This window comes from Theropithecus gelada, chromosome 1 (genome assembly GCF_003255815.1).
Source record: "Theropithecus gelada isolate Dixy chromosome 1, Tgel_1.0, whole genome shotgun sequence".
Taxonomy (NCBI): domain Eukaryota; kingdom Metazoa; phylum Chordata; class Mammalia; order Primates; family Cercopithecidae; genus Theropithecus; species Theropithecus gelada.
In genome coordinates, this window is record NC_037668.1 from 195,076,717 (window position 1) to 195,096,473 (window position 19,757).

The window sequence follows — 19,757 nt, forward strand, 5'->3', positions numbered from 1 at the left end:
AGGTCCCTTGTAAATTTGTTCAACTCTACTTATTTAATCTTCTGTTCTGTTCTTCCTGATAGCCCATTGAGTCAAAGTCTTCCTCTGGTGGCACAATCAGCATCCCTGTGTCTATGCAGATGTTGTTTCTTTTACCTGGAACTTACTCCATTACACAACCTAAAATGTTGTTCATCACCCAGAGCCTAGTTCCCCCACTTGTAAAATGAGCTGGTGAGACTAAATGGTCTTTAAAATTTCTTAGTTCTAGAATATTTTGGTTCACTTAACCTTGCCAGTGAAGGAAGAGGGAAGATTGTGTTCTCATCATTTTTACTTCTAAATTGCATTTTCTGGGCTTGGTCATCATGATGTATTGTTTTTAGCTTTTCAGAACTCCAAACAAAAGAAGCTGGAATGTAGGGCATGCATTACATGAAAAGTGAAATGTTTTGAAAGGGCTTTGAAGTGTTGAATAGGAATATTGTATTAAGAACATTCCACTAAATGGAAGAAACCTGGAAACTGGACAAGCTGTGGATGTGCAGATGGTATTACTAACCATCAGTCAAATAGAGAACACAGGCTATGTGTATAGATCGATATGTCAAGTGTCTGTATACATTGGGAGGTACCAAGAAGATGTCAGCAGTTGTTATTTCTGTATGTATTGCCTCCAAGGAGAATAGCCAAATTGCCTGTGTTACATAGCCTAGAAATTTCAGTTTAGTCTGTACCAATATGAATGAATCTATTTAAGATGTCTTGTATGAGAAAGGATGCTTTTATAAATGCAAACGGACATAAAATGGGTTTGTTTGTGGATGGGTCAGTGAGGGGAGGTGGGAGCAGAGAGGAAGATCCCCTAGCTCAATAGTTCTTTAAAAATATCTTCTTTATTCTAATATTAGACAGTCTACGAACTATAATTATCCAGAGTGCTCCATATCACCCCATGACATTTTACGATTAGAATGTGGGTGAATTGCTCTGCCTCAGCCAACACTAACATTAAAGAACAGCAGAGGGTCCTTTAGGTAAGTCTGAGCATGAATCAGTCAGCTATTGGAGTATTTCAGAGGGGTGTTATTTCTCAGAGATAAGGGAACAAAGAAGTCTTAATATCCGGCTCAGCCAAGGCAGGAAATTGCCTACTTCCTGAGCCAGTGTGGTAGAGGCTATGGGATGGGAGCCAGATATTGGAGGGAGGAGGCAAGTAAGTGCTGGAGACCTCAGGATTTTATTGTAGGGCACATGGACTTCGTATGAGAATGTCAAAAACTCATTTTGTCTTTAGCACAGGAAGATGCTTGGCAAACAGTTAATGACACTAAAGAATTCTTATGAACGTTATGGATGGGTGTTAATTTTCACAGATAGACATTCATTCTCAGATGTTTATGCTTTCCATTCCTGAAACAACTCCCGTCTGTGGTATGTGCCAATTTTTTAATTTTAAAGACTATCAATTATCCTGTTAATCCTAAATTCTATTATAAAAGTGTAAAGTACCAAGTTGACCTTACATCCTAGTCCTAATTACATACATATGTTTTTATAGACCCCTATCCAACCCCACTGACACTAACAAACTAGTTTGCAAAGCTCTTAACCTCTCCTGCTTTCTTTCCCTCATTTGTCAATTGAGAGCGTCAAACTAGATGATCTCAAAGGTTCGGATTCTAAAGAAACGTGGCAGAAATTCCATCAAGTACAAGGTTGTATAGTCAGAAAAGGATTTGTAATCCTAGATACTTGAGTTTAAACCTCTGTACCTCCTATTATCAGATTTGTGTCATTGCAAACATTCTCTAATCTTCTCAAACTGGTAACAACATTTGTTACTGGAATAAAACCTGAATTAAAAAGTTGTCTAGAATTAAATGTCATAGGACATTAAAGTGTCTGGCAGACATGTATTTAGTAGTTGTTCCTTTTCCCTCCCTTCTCTTCCTTTAGTGTTATTGGAATTAATAGATTTTACTAGTTTTTATTAGAAAAAAGAACCTATATTCAGAAAGTTGTATTGAAAGAACAGAAGAGAAAGGTTAATTTACAGGATCCAAAGATGGGTTGAATTTTAGCAAGCAAAAATCAAGATGAAAGTCTATCTATGTAGGGAATAATGTAATCAAAAGTATAATAGTGGTAACAAAAAGGTGTATATGGGGAATAGTACATGGTCTGTTGATATTGAAATGTAGTGGCTGGGGTTAAAATATGTATTTTATCTATCTATCAATTAATTTTTACTCAAATGTTTATATATTATACACAATGTTCTACATAATTTTCTCTTTTAAAAACATTTTGGTGATCATCTCATATCTATATATGAAAATCTTTTTTATTCCTTATTTACTATTCATAATATACAATTATATGTATACCTTATAATTTCTATAAACAATATTCTATTGATGGATATTTAGAAGACTACTATATTTTGCTTTTATAAACAAAGTTGCAATAAATAATCTTGTATACATTTCATTTTTTATATGTATGAGTAAATCTGTAGAGTATATTCTAAATGTGGAATTGCTAGGTTAAAGGGTATGTGCACTTATAATTTTGATAGGCATGCTCAGAATGCCCTGCAAACAGATTTTATTGGTTGAAATGTTCACAATCTATGTATGAGAGTGTTTCCTTCAACTCTGAACTTATTTTAATATATTTCAGAGCTGTTTATATTTTCTTTTCTATGATCAGTTTGCTCACATTCTCTGCTCATTAATTTACTGAATGGTTGGGTTTTTTCTTGTTGATAAATAGGAGTTCTTTATGTATTAGAGAAATTATCTCTTTATTTCTTATGCAAATATTTTCTCACCATTTTTGCCTGATTTTAACTTTATTGTGATTGTTGCCATGTAGAATGTTTTCTTTAAATTTTTTGTATCAAGTTTATCAATTTTTTAATGACTTCTGGATTTTGTTTCTACTTAAATTTTCTCACTTGAAAGACTAAAATGTTTTCATGGCTTTTTTTCTACTACTTTTACAATTGTATTTCTTATACTTAAATATTTGATCAATTTCAGATATATTCTGGTAAACGATATAAATCTAAATTTATTTATTTTTTTCAGGTAGCTACCCAGATTTCCCGTAAGGTTAATATATAATCCATATTTTCAATGCTACTTTGAAATGTTCCTGTGTTTTTACTATGTAACTATATGTATTTGAATCTATTTCTGGATTTTCTTTTCTCTCTCATAAGCTTATCTGTGTATTCATGTACAAGTATCAATTTTTTAAAAAATTCTGTTAAATTTTTAATATATTTATAATCTATATTAAAATATGATAGAAATAGCTTCCTTTCTTGATTTAGTTTTTCAGAAATTTTTGGCAATTTTTACTTGCTTATTTTTCTGATGATCTTTAGAGATTAGCTTAGTCTTATCAACCCTCTAAAACAAATATATCAAATTTATAAATTAAGTAAAATTGATACTTTCATATTTTGCGGGTATTTTTTTTCAAATACATGGTATTCCTTCCCAGTTGTTTAAGTGTGTATGTGTTCATGTGTGTTTATGCTATGTGTGTATGTGAATATATTTGTATATTTTGTGACTCTTAGGAGCATTTAAAAATTTTCCTCACTCCTTATTTATTTCTGGTTAAATGTATTCCTAAGTTTTTGTTGTTTTCAGATTTGATCTAATAAGAACACAGCTTCATGCCTAGGAATTATATATAAAACAGGTGTCTTGGAAGAGTTGAAATGAATAGTTTATAATAAAGGAAGGAAACAAATCTAGTTTAAACAGGTAGAAAGATACTTAACCAGACCCATACAAGAGAAACACAAAAATTACATTCAATCCTCATGGAAAGGGGTAATACTAAAATACCCCTGGTCACCCACTAGATTGGCAAAGATCATTAAGTTTAATAGCATACTGTGCCGATGAGGATAAGTGACGGGCATTCTTATACATAATTAGTAGGTGGGTACGTTGTTAAACTTTATTGGCGGGCAATGTGGTCATAGCTACTGCAGGAGACCAGAATATGCCACCTAAAAAAATGTTTAAGAATTAGATGGTGTCTCACTCTGTTCCCCAGGCTAAACTGCAGTGGCATGGCAGTTCACTGCAGCCTTGAACTCCTGGGCTCAAGGGATCCTTCCACCTCAGCCTCCCAAGTAGCAGGAACTATAGGCGTAAACCACCACACCTAGCTTTTTAAAGAAATCGTACACACAGGAGGAGCTGTGTAAACAGAGTAGAAGTTTACCTTTACCCTTTTGTTAGGGAAATTGACATCTATAAAGGAAATACCCGTTGGTAAAAGCATCTCCTCTCTGTACCAGGAAGAGATGGATGAAATCACTAGAAACCCTCATCAGTGGAGAAGGCACTAATTTAAAACAGTAACCTTACCCTTGTTTTACCATGTTTTTTTTCTGTGCATCTCCCCATAATAGGCCTTCCCCCATACCCTTCTTTCTTTGTTTCAGTTGAAGATGATGCGTGAACTTAAAGCTACTTCTTAGGAAAATTATTCATTCCCTGGGTGGCTCCCATTTATACATGAGGTATACATGTTAATAAACTTCTGTTTATTTTTCTCTTGTAAATCTGTCTTTTGTTAAGGGGTCTGTTTCAACTGAGAACCTTAGAGGGGTGAAGAAAAAAATTATTTTTCTTCCCTACAACTCTTTGAGTTTAAATGGCCTAATGCTTAGAGGCTTAAATCAAGTCTCAAGTCCTCCTTCCCTGTCTTACACTTGTTTAATAAAAAGAAAGCTACTGTTGCATTAAGGGCCACATACTTTAAGCTATTATTTTTATTAATGTTTTAAAATTTTCTTCTCATGCAGTCACTCTGCAGTAAGCAATTGACTTTCTGTCAAATAAACAGCAGTAGGAAAAAACTGTAAAGAAAATTGAAATGAGAATGGTCTGTGCTGGTGTTGCTGCTTTTTAACTTTATTTTCTAAAATGTAACCTGTAGCAAAATGGGAATATTGGGCTTTTACTATTACTTTCTCTTTGCTGAGTAAATACAAGAATGACTGGGTGCTGCATAAAAGTATGCTTACATTTATGTAAGCTGTTTATATTTACATTTAGGAAATCCTGGAAGAAGGCTTTTTAGGAAAGGTAGAGAATGCAGATAGTGGATTAAGAGTAGCTTTAGGTACCTGGGAATATTAACACAAAATTCCATTAAAAAATACATGTATGTAGGGGTAAAGGATGAGCTGCTTTTAATATTTTGAATTAATACAAAGGATACATTATTATTGATGACAAATAAAAATTACAAAGCATTTTTTTCAACTTTTATCTTAGGTTCAGGGGGTACATGTACTAGTTTGTTATACGGGTAAATTGAGTGTTGTGGGGGTTTGGTATACAGGTTATTTTGTCACTCAGATAATAAGCATAGTACCTGAGAGGTAGTTTTTGGATCCTCACCCTCCACAATCAGGTAGGTTCCAGTCTTTACATCCATGTCTACTCAAGGTTTACCTTCCACTTATAAGTGATAACATGCAGCATTTGGTTTTCTGTTCCTGCATTAATTTGCTTATTATAATGGCCTCTAGCTCCATCCATGTTGCTGCAAAGGACATGATCTCCTTCTTTTTTTATGGTTATATAGTATTTGATAGTGTATATGTACTACATTTTCTTTTTCCAGTTCTCTGTTGATGGGCATCTAGGTTGATTCCATGTCTTTGCTATTGTGAATAGTGTAGTGTTGAACATATATGTGCATGTGTCTTTATGGTAGAATGATTTATATTCTTTTGGGCATATACCCAGTAATGAGATGGCTGGGTCAAATGGTTGTTCTGTTTTTAGTTCTTTGAGAAATCTCCAGACTGCTTTCCACAGTGGCTGAGCTAATTTACATTCCCACCAATGGTGTATAAATTTTCCCTTTTCTCTGCAACCTCGCCAGCATCTATTTTTTGTTGTCTGTTTAGTAATAGGCATTATTCTGACTGGTATGAGATGGTATCTCATTTGGTTTTGATATTTATTTCTCTAATGATTAGTGATGTTGAACATTTTTTCATATACTTGTTGGACATGTGTATGTCTTCTTTTTTTGTTTGTTTGTTTCTTTGAGACAGAGTTTCACTGTTGTCACCCAGGCTGGAGTGCAATGGCGCAATCTCAGCTCACTGCATCCTCTGCCTCCTGGGTTCAAGCGATTCTCCTGCCTAGCCTCCTGAGTAGCTGGGATTACAGGTGCCTACCACCATGCCCAGCTACTTTTTTGTGTTTTTAGTAGTGATAGGGTTTCACCATGTTGACCAGGCTGGTCTTGAGCTCCTGACCTCAGGTGATCCACCTGTCTTGGCCTCCCAAAGTGCTGGGATTACAGGCGTGAGCCACCGTGCTCAGTTGTATGTCTTCTTTTTAGAAGTTTAGAAGCATCTGTTCATGTCCTTCACTCCTTTATTCTCCCTGCCTTTTATTTTTTTCTTTTTCCTTTTTTGAGACAGTCTCCCTCTGTCACCCAGGCTGGAGTGCAGTGGCGTGATCTTGGCTTACTGCAACCTCCACCTCCCAGGTTCAAGCAATTCTCTTCCCTCACCCTCCTGAGTAGCTGGAATTAAAGGCACACACCACCACACCCAGCGAATTTTTTTTTTTTTTTTTTGTAGAGATGGGGTTTCACCATGTTGGCCAGGCTGGTCTTGAACTCCTGACCTCAAGTGATCTGCCTGCCTAGGCCTCCCAAAGTGCTGGGATTACAGGCATGAGCCACCACACAAAGGAACTATGGTGGCAGCCACCAGGAAGCACCCTGGTTGGGCATTTGAGACTGTGCCAAAAGTAGGCATGGCCAGGCAGGGACTCTGGGAGAGGCTGACAGACAGGAGGGTGCTCAGATCAGACTGGTTCCATCCCACAGGCAAGAAAGCCTTTTTCTCTCCAAGTCCGACAGTCAACAAAGACCAAAGCCACCTAGAGGAGTGTGATGAGCTTTAGGGGATGGGCCTCCCTGACTACGTCCCACTGCAGCTATTCCCACACCAAACCCTCTGAGTTCCATGTAGGCTGGAGTTCCTGTCCCTGCCATCTCTCCAAACAGCTCTCCCTGTCAGCTCAAATGTCCATAGGGGTCACAGGGTCTCCTGCAGCTAGGATTCCAGAGGTCTGTGGCAAGATTAGGTCACTCCTCACCTTTTCAACTCACTCCTGCCCCAGAAGCTACTGGGGGCCAGGAAGGAGTCATGGTGCTCAGCAGCCCCGTGCAGGGTTCCCAGCTTCTTCCCATTTCAACCCAGAGTCTGTGTCCTCCTTCTGTCAACTCCAAAAGCCTTCCTTCCAAAGATCTGCTTGGAGTGTGCCAGTCTTCTTGATGGTCTGGTCTTTCTGTGGTAGATGCTCTTACTGGCTGCATCTTGTTGGCCATCTTGGCTAGAACCCCTACAAAGCCATTTTATTAGGTGAGTTGAGTGAGAACCTGTTTAAAGATGTTGTTGAAAGATACCAGAATATGCCCACCTCAAAGTATATGACTCTGTTACATAGAATATTCTGAGATAAAGACAGTTGAGAACCTGCAGGTGCAGGAAGAGCTCTTACCTTCCCCTAAATGCCTAACAATAGAATATAAATCTCCCCTTTTGTAAAGGATGTTTATGTTTATAAAATAAGTTTCCATTTGTAAAGATGTCTCCCTACTGGGAAGAAAGCTAATCCTGGAGACAACTATTATCACCAGAGAGATCTTATCTGCATAATAAGACAAGTCTTATTTACCATAATATCCTCCTCTTACTTTCCCCGCACAGAGCCCCAAACACCTTTTGTTTTGGTTAGCCTAAGATGGTATATTAGCCTCAATCATCTGGTTGTGTAGCAGCCTGATGGGTTCTTGCCTACTGCCCGGAAAAGCCAATTCACTGAGAACAGCAATATTGCAGCAAGGAAAGAGTTTAATAATCACAGGGCCAGCCAAGCCAGAGGAGGAGAGGTATTTCTTAAATCCATCTCCCTAAAACTTCAGAGGCTAGGGTTTTTAAGGATATTTTAGCAAGCAGGGGGCTGGGGAATTGAAACAATGATTGGCTAGGGATGAAATCACAGGGGTGTCTAAACTGTCTTTGTGTGGCTGAGTCACTTCCAAAAACTGGCCTCAGGACCAAGTTTTGTCTCTTGGTCTGTCAAAATGCTAAATCTGAAAAATATCTCAAAGACCAGTTTTTTAGTTTTGACAATAATGATGTTATCTGTAGGAGAAGTTGGAGAAGTTATAATTTTTTTTTTTTTTTTTTTTTTTTTTTTTTGGTGAGACAGAGTCTCACTCTTTCGCCCAGGCTGGAGTGCAGTAGCGTAATCTCGGCTCACTGCAACCTCCGCCCCTCCAGGTTTAAGCAATTCTCTGCCTCAGCCTCCTGTGTAGCTGGGATTACAGGCGCGTGCCACCATGCCCAGCTAATTTTTTGTATTTTTGGTAGAGATGGGGTTTCACCATCTTGGCCAGGCTGGTCTTGAACTCCTGATCTTGTGATCCACCTGCCTCGGCCTCCCAAAGTGCTGGGATTACAGGCATGAGTCACCACGCCCGGCCTATTTTTCTCATCTTAAAGTCTACTTTGATATCACTTTAGTCATACCAGTTCTCCTTTGGCTAATGTTCACTTAGTATGTCGTTTTTACATTCTTTAAAATACTATGTATTTTTATATTTATGGTGTGCTTTTTATAAGCAGCCATAATTGTATTTTTTTAAAAATGTGAGCTGAAAATCTTGTTAACTGAAGTGTTTCATCCATTTACGTAAAATGCAATTACTGATGTAGTTGGGTTTAGTCTCCCATATTGCTATTTGTTTTCTATTTTTCCTTGTTTTTGTTTCTTTATTATACTTGCTTTGTAATAATTCTACTTGCTTTTTATATTTCATTTTTTCTCCTCTGGTAGGCTTTTGTTATGCTTTTTAATATAATTGTTTTAGTGGATACACTAAAAATTATAAGACACATGCTAACTTATGATGGTCTATCTTAATACCTTTTTGGCTTTTCCAACAATGTAAAACATCTAGAACAGTACACATCTATTACCCTCTACTCCACCTTTGCCATTTTTGCTATTGTCGTATGCTTCTGCATGTGATAATCCCCATAAAATACTGCAATTGTTCTTGCTTTAAACAGTCAGTACTTTATATTTATCTACATATTTACCTTTCACAAAGATGTCCATTGCTTCTTGCACTTTCAACTTTTATTATTTTCTTTCAGTCTAGAACATGTTCTTTTATATTTCTTACAGTGAAGATCTGTTGGTTGTGAATTCTGTCAGCCTTGGGTGTGTGTGTGTTTCACCACTTCATTAGTTTTATCTTCTACTAGTTATTTATTCTTCATACCTGAATTAAACATGTCTTCTTCAATCCAAGCTCTTTTCCATAATGTCTTTATAAGCTAGAAAACTTTCTACTGGAAAACTGATATAACTTATGTGGCTATTTTTAGATCGATGTATCCATTCTTTGCTTTTCCTTCCACCCTAAGTGTGGTCTTGCCCATTATTCCACAGGTAGGCAGGGAAGACAAATGAATGAAAAACATATGAAAGTACTGAGAAATATACACGCGTTCTCCAAAAACAAAGTGAAGTTATTAGAATCATGTTAGTATTAGAAATCAGTCTCTTTGAGACATTAATACCTTTTTAAATCTTACTTTTGTACTTTGCATTTTTTCTTCCAATGTTCATGTCTTATAATTTTATTCTATATGATTCATTTGGTGCTGTGGCAGTTTTCAAGTCTAAATTGGAAAGTAGCCTCTTCTGGGTTTCCAGTTACAGTTACAAAAAACAAATTTAAAACATGTGATTAGTGGAACCACGTCATATGCATATTTAACTCAGCCAACCATACATGCTGTGCGAACTTAAAATGAAGAACACTTTGAACAGGGCGGAAGATTTTACCCACCGTTTTCCTCAATGAACACATGAGCCAGACAGTGTGAATTAGGACACATGAATCTGTCCTTGGTTCAGATGATCTTGGTTCCTATATGCCTCTGCTGGTGGGAGTATCTTACTTCTCTGATTTCAGAGCCTGACCCCTGACAGAGCATAACACCATCATAAAAACACATTTACAGTTAGCTAGGTGCTCTTTTAAATGCTACTATAAAATCCCCCAATTACCCAGTAGCATTTGCTGCCATATCATTTGACCATCACAAATAAGTTTCTCATAGAAGTGTGATTTAATTGGAGGCTATCTGCAACAACATGAAATGTATCCTTAAGACTTTATTATTAAATGGGCTGGGCGTGGTGGCTCATGCTTGTAATCCCAGCACTTTTGGAGGCTGGGGCGGGTGGCTCACTTGAGGTCAGGAGTTCGAGACCAGCTTGGCCAACATGGTAAACCCTCATCTCTACTAATAAATAAATAAATAAATTAGCCAGGCATTGTGGCACACACCTGTAATCCCAGTTATTCAGGAGGCTCAGACAGGAGAATCACTTGAACGTGAGAAGGGGAGATTGCAGCGAGCTGAGATGATGCCACTGCACTCCAGCCTGGGTGACAGAGCGAGACACTAGCTCAAAAAAAAAAAAAAAGACTTTATTATTAAGTGCCTCTAATGGTTACCACCTTTTCTTTCACAGATATCATGAAGTAGAATCACAGTCCAGCCAAGGAGAAAGGCATAGAAAACAATGGGCGATATATAATACTCCATAAAAAGTACTACTATGCTAGAGACATACACAAGTGCTTTATAAAGAAGGGATCTTAGTGCAAAGTGTCCAGAAATTAATAATGGATTGAAGAAAACATTATAACCAATAGGAACAACATGGACAAAGACTGTAAAACATCAAATTATGTGGCAGGTTTTTAAGGTGCAAGGTATTTGTTATAGTTTAAAACCCAGAATATGCTGACGATAACAAAGATTGGGAAGGAGGGTTATATTACAAAGTTAATTAAAATACTATTCCAGGAAATTTGGACCTGATCCTTCTGTTACAAAAGTCATCATCTGATTTGGTTCTTACACATCCCTTGTGAGAAAACATGACCCAGTTAATTTTGGACTTCTGCACACGTACCAGAGATAGGACTTGAGCTTAGATGTCCCAGTTGAAATTCTGCACTCTTTCTACTTCATTCTATTGCTTTTCATGGACAGGATACCAAGTCACTTTTTATATCTACAGATAAGGCCAGTCTTGTTATTATTTGCTCACTACTGCTCTGGTAGTGATCATGTGTCCTCCCCCATTTTATGGGATAGTCTGAACTCTGACAGTGAATCTGGGCCTTTCTTTCATTTGGAGCTTAAGATGGTGGCAAATCTACAAAGTTGTCAAAAGCAGACAGTTGGAATGTAGAATTACAGGGCTGCAAAACTGATGTGGAAAATTCAAAACACCCTGCACTTAACACAATGCCAGTGCTGATTAGTGCAGTTTATTGCTAAACCCCAAGGGACACCTGAAGGCTTTTACCTTCAGTCTAGAACCCCTGGCCTGAGTGAAGGTGTAATGCTGCGTTAGTTCCACACTCTTTCTATTAGAGCTTACTCAAAGCTGCCGACACCAGATGTGTTACAAACAAACGTTAATTCTCCTCCGGCATCTGGATCGTATGTACAATAAGGGGCAAGATTTATGCCCTGCTGAAGCATTCCCCGGTTTTTAGCACAGAAGTGATTGAACTCCAGATGTTAACAAGATGCAGCGACCTTTTAGTATTATTAAAAACATGATTTCTTGTTTTGCTCATGACAAAAACCATTGGATTAACTTATTAGAAGTAGAGCTGCTGTCCTGCTCATTGGAAGCTGTGTCTACTTTAGCTATTGGAGCTTGTCGTCAAAGATTTTATGAAGAAAGAATGACTCATCAACTCCTAAAATCATCAACTTTTAAAGTCCCTTTCAAAATCATGGGTTACAGAGGTAGAAATTCTCTGATAACTGCAAATAGATTCAGATGAGAATGAAAGTTAAAACAAGTGTTTGTATGAATTAATCAAATGAGCATCTGTTCCCTTTCAATAATTTTATTGTTATTGAGAAACATGGAACTGTAACCTAAGAGCTTTAGAGCTAGAATTGTTCCTCAAATATTATCTGTTCTGCCCTGTCCTCTTTTAGCCCTTTTCTTTCTCTGCTTTCAGAGAGGCAGAGAATAGTCTCATTTTGAAGTCAAGCAAATGAGAGCAAAAAAGATCCAATACTTTGATATTTACTGCCTCAAAACTACTAAATAGCAAACTCATTGAAATCAGATTAGCTATTTTAAAAGTACAGTGTCCTCAACGATAAAATGTACTTTGCCCATAGTTTATTTTTCCATAACTGGAATGAGTCTTAAATTCAATGTGAATGTTTAATGTTTGTTTATTTATTGTACCCAAAGTTGTTATTAATAGTGCACATGACAGTCAATGGCATCTTAGAATAAGAAAGTATGTTAACTTTTGATTTCATTAAACAAAAAATAATAAAGAATCATCTAGAATTTTTACTACTATCATAATCAGGGAATCTGTGAAAAGTGTTATCCTGATCAGAAAATGCCCTGCTTTGGAGATACTCATGTTATGGTGTTCTCAGCCTTACCTATTCAGGATGAAGGAGGCACTAAGATGATTTTAATATAAAACTTTAGCATAGAAAATATAATCACGTTAAATAGTTTTTATTAATCATGAATTTAGCCTACTATTTACAATATGCCTTTCAAGAATTTGTGAACTTAATATCTAAATGGTTTATGAATTGTAAGACCTTAAGTTTTCACTCTCCTTCAATTTCTTTGGTTATTTGTTCTGTTCTATTGTTCGCCATGATACTCTTCATTATTTCCTTATGTCTCTTGGGGTGACTTTGGAGAGTATAATAAATATACCTATAACATATGTAAATAAAAAATAGTGAGCTCCAGTATTTGTTCCTGCCCCCAAATGGCTCCTGAGGGAGGGTGAGTTAAATAGGTATGCAGTGGACCACTCTTTCCATGGACTTCCAGAATCCTGGCTGCAGGAGACCTGCTGGCAACCCCCATGGACATTTAAGCTGGCAGAGAGAATGGCTTGGAGAGTTAGCAGGGACGGGATTACAGCCTGCATGGAACCCACAGGGTTTGGCATGGGAATGGCTGCAATGGAGCATGGCCAGAGATGCCTACTCCTCAAGGCTTGCCATGTTCCTCTAGGAGGCTTTGGTCTTTGTTGACTGTTGGACCTGTATAGAACAGGGATATTTTGCCTGTGGGACAAGGCCAATCTGATCTGAGGATTCTCCTGTCTGCCACCAGCCTTTCCCAGACTTCCTGCCTGGCTGAACTTGTTTGCAATGAAGCTTCAGATTCCCAAACAGGGTGTTTCCTGGTGGCCACTGCCATAGTGAAACGACCCTGCCTAATCTTCAGAGCTCTTGAAGATGGGCCCCTGCCAGCATGCACCTGCTTGCAGCTGTACTCCACTGATTTGCCATAACACGCTTGCCTGTAGCCTCCCATGATGCTTTGCTGGCATGGACCCCGGTGCCACTGCCTTAAGTGCTTTGTCTGACACTCCCCATTGGAGTGCTATTGCCAGTGGACAGGGAACACCTCAGCCCCTCCAGCACAGCAGGTGTTTAACTTTGAGGAGTCTGAGAAAAAAAGCTGTGGGCCTGATCCCAGGCCCCCAGGTATAGAACATGCAGCCCAGAAGTGCTGAGTTGAGCCTTGGCCCCTTGAAATCATTCAGAAATGAAGCCAGTTGACTAAACCCAGCTTAAAACCATAGTCAAACCCTCAAGGGCATCAGAGAATACAAAAGCAAAAAGCCCTATTGAAAAGAAAGCAACACAAAGATTAAAGGAATGTCAGCCCATGGAGATAAGAAAGAATCAACATAAAAACTCTGGTAACTCTAAAAGTCAGAATGTCTTCTAACTTCCACATGACTGCACTAGCTCCCCAGCAATGGTTCTTAACCTGATTTAAATAGCTGAATAGGCTTATATAGAATTCAAAGTCTGGATGGCATTGAAGCTTGTTGAGATTCAGGAGAAAGTTGAAACCCAATCCAAGGAATCTAAGGAATCCAGTAAAACTATTCAAGAACTGAAAGACAAAATAGCAATTTTAAGAAAGAACCAAACTAATTGAATAGAGCTGAAAAACTCACACAAGTATTTTATAATACATTCTGAAATATTAATAGTAGAATACAACAAGCTAAGGAAAGAATCTCAGAGCTTGAAGACTGGGTCCTCCAATCAACTCAGTCATATAAAAATGAAAAAAGGCCGGGCGTGGTGGCTCAAGCCTATAATCCCAGCACTTTGGGAGTCCAAGCAGGGCAGATCATGCGGTCAGGTGATCGAGACCATCCTGGCTAACACGGTGAAACCCTGTCTCTACTAAAAATACAAAAAATTAGCCGGGCATGGTGGTGGGTGCCTGTAGTCCCAGCTACTCAGGAGGCTGAGGCAGGAGAATGGTGTGAACCTGGGAGGCAGAGCTTGCAGTGAGCTGAAATCCAGCCACTGCACTCCAGCCTGGGAGACAGCGAGATGCCGTCTCGAAAATAAATAAATAAAATAAAGAAAGAAAAAATAATTTAAAAAATGAACAAAACCTCAGAGAAATATGGAATTATATAAAGAGACTACACCTATGAGTCATTGGTATCCCTGAAAGAGAGGGATACAGAGGAAGCAACTTAGAAAGCATGTTTGAGGATATTTTCCATGAAAACTTTCCCAGCCTCGCTAGAGAGAATGATATTCAAATTCAAGAAATGTAGAGAATTCCTGTGAGATACTGTAGAAGATGACCATCCTCAAGACACATAGTCATCAGATTCTCCAAGATCAACATGAAAGAAAAAATATTAAACACAGCTAGAGAGAATGGACAGGTCACCTACAAAGAGAACACCATTAGGCTAACAGTGGACCTTTTAGCAGAAACTGTGGAAGTCAGAAGACATTGGAGGCCTATATTCAGCCTCATTAAATAAAACAAATTCCAACTGAGAATTTAATATCCAGCCAAACTAAGCTTCATAATCAAAGGATAAATAAAATCCTGTTCAGACAAGCAAATGCAAAGGGAATTTATTACCACCAGACCAGCCTTACAAGATGTCCTTAAGGGACTGCTAAACATGGAAACAAAAGACTGTTAGTGACCACCACAAAAACACGCATAAGCACATTGACCATTGACACTATAAAGCAATTACACAATCAAGTCTATATAACAACCAGCTAACAATGTGATGACAGAATCAAATGTACACATATCCATATTAATCTTGAACATTAACAGGTTAAACACCACTTAAAAGGCACAGAGTGGCAAATTGGATAAAGAAGCAAGATAAACTGTATGCTGTCTTCGAGAGACCCATCTCACAAGCTATGACCCCCATAGGCTCAAAGTAAAGGGATGGAGAAAGATCTACCAAGCATACAGAAAACAAAAAAATGCAAAGGTTGCTATTATTATTTTAGTCAAAACACACAGTAAATGAATAATGATCAAAAAGGACAAAGAAGGGGATTACCTAACGGATTAAATTCAACAAGAAGACTTAAGTTTCCTAAATATATATGAACCCAATACTGGAGCAGCCAGATTCATAAAAAAAAAACTTTTAGAGACCCACGAAGAGACTTACATAACCACCCAATAATGGTGGGGGAACTTCAACACTCCACTGACAGTATTAGACAGATCACTGATGCAGAAAATGAACAAAAATATTTGAGATCTGTACTTGACACTTAACCACATGGACCTAATAGACATCTACGGAACTCTCCAGACCAAAACAACAGAACATACATTCTTCTCATCTGTATATGACACATACTCTAAAATTGACCACATGGTCAGCCATAAAGCCATTCTCAAAAAACTTTTTAAAAACCCAGATCATACCAGCCATACTCTCAGACCACAGTGTAAAATAATATAAAATAATATGTGTAAAACCACATAATAAAATCACATTTTATTATGATTATTATTAAATCATAATAACAATTAAAATCAATACCAAGAAGATCTCTCAAAATCATATGGAAGTTAAACATCTGCTCCTGAATGACTTTTGAATAAATAAGGAGACAGGCAGAAATCAATAAATTATATGAAACTAATAAAAACAAAGATTCGGCCGGGCGCGGTGGCTCAAGCCTGTAATCCCAGCACTTTGGGAGGCCGAGACGGGCGGATCACGAGGTTGGGAGATCGAGACCATCCTGGCTAACACGGTGAAACCCCGTCTCTATTAAGAAATACAAAAAACTAGCCGCGCGAGGTGGCGGGCGCCTGTAGTCCCAGCTACTCGGAAGGCTGAGGCCGGAGAATGGCATGAACCCGGGAGGCGGAGCTTGCAGTGAGCTGAGATCCGGCCACTGCACTCCAGCCTGGGTGACAGAGCGAGACTCCGTCAAAAAAAAAAAAAAAAAAAAAAAAAAAAAAAAAAAAAAAAAAAAAAAACAAAGATTCAACATTAGTTAGAATCTCTGGGACACAGCTAATGCAGTGTTAAGAGGAAAGTTTATACCACTAAATACCCATATCAAAAAGTTGGAAAGATCTCAAGTTAACAACCTAACACCACACCTAAGAGAACTAGAGAAACAAGAGCAAACCAACTCCCAAACTAGCAGAAGACAAGAAATAACCAAAATCAGAGCTGAATAAAATTGAGATGTAAGAAGACGTACAAAAGATAATGAAACAAAAAACTGATTATTTGAAAGAATAAATAAGATTGACAGATCTCTAAGTAGACAAATAGAGAAGAAAAGAAGATACAGAGAAACACAATCAGAAACGACAAAGGGGACAATCCCACTGATCCTACAGAAATACAAAAAAAACCCTCAGAGACTACTGTGAACATCTCTGTGCACACAAACTAGAAAACCTAGAAGAAACGGATAAATTCCTGGACACATACAACCTCCCAAGATTGAACCAGGAAGAAATTGAAACCCTGGACAGATCAATAGAGTTCAGAAATTAAATCATGATAAAAAACCTACCAACCAGAAAGAGTCCCTGACCAGATAGATTCATAGATGAATTCTATTAGATGTATAAAGAAGAGCTGATACCAATCCCACTGAAACTATTTCAAAAATTGGAGTAGGATAGACTCCTCCCTGCTGACACCACAACCTGGCAGAGACACAACACACACACAAAAAAACTTCAGGCCCATATCCCTGATGAATATAGATGCAAAAATTCTCAACAAAATACTAGCAAACCACATCCAGCAGCATATCAAAAAGCTAATCCACCATGATCAAGTAGACTTCATTCCTGGGATGCAAGGTTGGGTCAACATATGTAAATTAATAAATGTGATTCATCACATAAACAGCTAAAAAGAAAAACCACATGATCATCTCAATAGAATGTTGAATTTAAATAAAATTCAACATCCCTTTATGTTCAAAACCCTCAACAAACTAAGCATTGAAGATACATATGTCAAAATAGTAACAGCCATCTATGACAAGCCTACAACCAACATCATACTGATAGGGCAAAAGCTAGAAGCATTCCCTTTGAGAATCTGAAGAAGACAAAGATGCCCACTCTTACTTGACATAGTTCTGGAAATCCTAACCAGAGCAATCAGGCAAGAGATACAAATAAAAGGCAACCAAACAGGAAGAGAAGTCAAACTGTCTTTGCAGATGATATGATTTTATACCTAGGAAACTTGATAATTTCTGCCCAAAACCTTCTAGATCTGATAAACAACTTTAGCAAAGTTTCAGAATACAAAATCAATGTACAAAAATCATTAGCATTTCTATACATCAACAGTGTCCAAGCTGAGAACCAAATCAAGAATGCAATCCCATTCCAGTGGCCACAAAAGTAATAAAATACCTTGGAATACAGTTAACAAGGGAAGTGAAAGATCTCCATAATGAGAATTTAAAAACTGCTGAGGCTGGGCACGGTGGCTCACGCCTGTAATCCCAGCACTTTGGGAAGCCAAGGCGGGCGGATCATGAGGTTAGGAGATTGAGATCATCCTGGCTCACACAGTGAAACCCCATCTCTACGAAAAATACAAAAAAAATGAGCCAGGCGTGGTGGTGGGTGCCTGTAGTCCCAGTTACTCAGGAGGCTGAGGCAGGAGAATGGCGTGACCCTGGGAGGCAGAGCTTGCAGTGAGCCGAAATGGCATCACTGCACTCCAGCCTGGGTGATAGAGTGTGACTCCGTCTCAAAAAAAAAACAAAAAACAAACAAACAAAAAACCTGCTGAAAGAAATCAGAGATGACGCAAACAAATGGAAAAACATTCCATGCTCATGGATAGGAAGAGTCAATAATGTTAAAATGGGCATACTGCCCAAAGCAATCTACACATTTAATGCTATTCTTATCCAGCTACCAAAAACATTTGCCACAGAATTAGAAAAAACTATTCAAAAATTCATATGGAATCAAAATGAAGCCTGAATAGCCAAAGCAACCCTAAGTGAAAAGAATAAAGCTGGAGGCATCACATTGCCTGACTTCAAACTAAACTGCAAGACTATGGTAACCAAAACAGCATGGTACTGGTACAAAAACAGACACATAGACAAGTGGAACAGCTTAGAGAACCCAGAAATAAAGCTGCACATCTATAATACAGTCATCTGATCTTTGACAAAGGTGACAATAACAAGAAATGGGAAAGGACTCCTCATTCAATTATGGGTGTTGGGATAACTGGCTAGCCATATGCAGGAGATTGAAACTGGACACCCTTCTTTTACTAAGTACAGAACTCACTCAAGATAAATTAAAGACTTAAAAGTAAAACCTAAAACCCATAATCCCTGGAAGAAAATGTAGGAAATACTATTCTGGACACAGGCCCTGGCAGAGATTTCATGATGAAAACTACAAAAACAATTATAACAAAAACAAAAATTGACAGTGGGACCTAACTAAGCTAAAGAGTTTCTGTATAGCAAAAGATACTATCAACAGACTAAACAGACAGCCTACAGAATAGTAGAAAATGTTTGCAAACTTTGCATCTGACAGTGATGCAAAGTGCTTGGATTACAGGTGTGAGCCACTGTGCCCAGCCATCTTGCCCCAATTTTTAATGGGCTAATTAATTAAAATGTATCTTCCAAGCAAATCATCTTGAAATAAGAATCATAGTCTTGGTTTGTCATTGTGGTTCACCTTGTAAGCAGAATTTTTATAAGTAAAATTCCAGAAAAGTAGGGGCCACATATAAATATCTTCTTCCTGGATCCTTCAACCTAAGCCAGTATTGCTTTTCTAGAAATCTTTCACAAGGAACTGATAGAAATGTGGACAAAGCTTTATGTGTAGAGGTGATGACTGGAGTATTATTTCTAAAAAGGAGAAACTGAATATCTAAATACCAAACTATAAGACAAATTTTTATTAAAATAATAAAGGATCATAGGGATCATTAAGTTAGCAAATGTCTGTAAATAATTATGGATGATATGCATGAAGTGCTTATAAATGGTACAGGTAGAGAAACAGGTATCAAATGGTACATAGAATAGAATCTTGAATATGAAGTTTGAAAAAATTAGAAATAATTATAACAAAATTGGATGACAGATTTATAGATTTTTAAATAGATTTTTCTTTAAAATCAACATTATTGAAATATAAATTACCTACAATAAAATGCATATATATTAGGTGAACAATTAATAAGTATTGGCAAACATATAAACTCATATAACAATCACTTGAATTGATATAGAATATTTTCATCACCCCCAAAAT

General features: G+C 37.6%; 1 long non-coding RNA gene across 1 annotated transcript in view; it reads left to right on the forward strand.

Moving 5' to 3' along the window:
- Positions 1 to 1,155: 1,155 nt before the first annotated feature.
- The window catches only part of LOC112614104, a 29,196-nt gene continuing 10,594 nt past the window's right edge, over positions 1,156 to 19,757 (forward strand). Inside the window, exon 1 of the long non-coding RNA XR_003117042.1 lies at positions 1,156 to 1,413. This is a non-coding gene — a long non-coding RNA (uncharacterized LOC112614104). The remainder of the gene's footprint in view (positions 1,414 to 19,757) is intronic.